The sequence below is a fragment of the Orycteropus afer genome, unplaced genomic scaffold, assembly GCF_000298275.1.
Source record: "Orycteropus afer afer isolate SDZICR_OR568_19922 unplaced genomic scaffold, OryAfe1.0 scaffold00050, whole genome shotgun sequence".
NCBI classification, from domain to species: Eukaryota; Metazoa; Chordata; class Mammalia; order Tubulidentata; family Orycteropodidae; genus Orycteropus; species Orycteropus afer.
Window position 1 is genome coordinate 11,553,960 of NW_006921637.1, and position 2,108 is coordinate 11,556,067.

Below are 2,108 nucleotides of genomic sequence, written 5' to 3' on the forward strand. Positions count from 1 at the left end.
ATAGCAACCCCTCCTTGGGTTTCTGAGGCAGTATCACTATGGAAGTAGGATTGCCCAACCTTCCTTCCGAGGAGTGGCTGGTGGGTTTGAACCACCAGCTGTCTGGTTAGCAGGCAAGTGTCTTAGCCACTATGCTACCAGAGCTCCAGTTCATATATCCCAAAGATTGTTAGTGGTTACCAGGGGTAGAAGGGAGGGGGAAAGGGGAAGCTTTTGTTTGGGGTGCACTGAGTTTATGCTAATAGGTGGTAGAATATTTTAGAAAAAGACAGTAATAACGGTGGCACAACGTGAAAAATGTAATCAATGTCCCTGAGTTGTAAATGTGGAAGTTGTTATGTTGGCAAATGTCTCGTAGTATATGTTTTCACCACAATAAAAGAAAAAAAAAAAGTAGAGTCAAAAAATTCACTTAAGTCTAAGATAAGGTAGGAAAGACATGGGAATCTGAGGTTAAAAGGCAGGGTAGTCATACTGCTCAAGTATCTGGTGTCTCCCTGTGCATAAATGCCTTAGGATTCTAGAGTGCAGATGAGTTTGGAGAAGGAGGATGGACTCTTACCAGATTCAACTCAGTTTACTATGTCGCAAACATTTCATAGCCAAGCATACTCTCCACTGGGTACTAGTCCCCAGATTTTTGCCCCATTTGCCTTTATGGCAGAAAACACTAAGTTCAACTCTATCTATCTTTAGTCATATGTCATGTGACTCCCTTCTCCCCTCCCAAAAGCTTGTGTCAGGCACACCCTAATGACCATCTCATTGACTAATAACCTATACAAGTCATATGTGGGAACTCAAAAAAGAATCCAACCAAAGACCTAGCAATTGAACTTACTTGCCCCTGCTGCTAAAAAAGAAACAGAAACCTATCCCATATGATAGGAGGCATACTCTAGTACACAGAGGTGTCCAATCATACATTTACTTATTCAAATTTGATTAATATTTGTTCCAAAAATTATTTAAAGCTCTTCTCTAAAAATTTACACAAAATAATAAGATAAAATGCAATTTAAAAAGTAAATGAGTTTGAAAATCAAGACAAAGGGAAACAAGGGTCAGAGAAGATAAAGCCAAGAATAAAGTCAGCGTAAGTATAAGCAATGAGAAAAATTTTCCTATTTTCAAGGTTCTGCCTTGAATTCAAACTAAGGCCCATAGATAAAAGTAAATGCTCATAGGAGATGTTTATCTTGGTGTTTCCTGGCCAAAATGTTCAAGCAATGTGATGTCTGGAAAATCTGGGGAAGAATTAGAATGACATTCTTTAAGCGTTGAAAGGAAATCTTAAGAGTTTCATCTAATCACTGTCCAACTTGTGCAAACCACTGTGCAGATATTGCCTTAATAACCCAGTCATCCAGTTTCTGTTTGAACAACTCCAACAACAGGTAGCTCACGATGTTGCAAGTTATCTTAGAAAGAGCTCTTTATATTGCCCTGATATCTGACTCCCTGTTTTTTGGTGGTAAAATATACATAACAAAAATGTCATTTTAACCATTTTTTAAGTGTATTGTTTAGTGACATTAACTATACTTGCCATATGGTCCAACCATTTCCACTATTTCCAAAAGTACCTCTAAGCAATAACTCCCCATTTCCCCCTCTTCCAGTCCCTGGTAATCACCAATAAACTTTTGTCTCTATGCATTTGCCTATTCATTTCACATAATCAAACTCAAACCCACTGCCACAGAGTTGATTCTGACTCATAGAGACCCCCTCTAGGGTTTCCAAGGCTGTAAATCTTTGTGGATGTAGATTGTCTCATCTTCCTTCCACAGAGAGCCTGATAGGTTTGAACTGCTGACCTTCTGGTTAGTAGCCAAATGCCTTACCCACTGTGCCACCAGAGCTCCTTATTCATTTCATGTAAGTGGGTGTGGTAGTTATGTTTGTGTGTCTGGTTGAGTGGCGGGGCAGCTGGTGGTAGTTATTCTCTGTGATGAGACTGGCAATCAGCTCCATGGTGGGATCTACCACAAGCAGCTGAGTAGCTGCCTTTGGGATGTGGTCTGCTTCCTGGATATAAGGAGAAGCCTTGGGAATGGTCTCCAGCCTTTGGCATGCTTGGACCCTGCATGTAGCCGTGTCGTTGC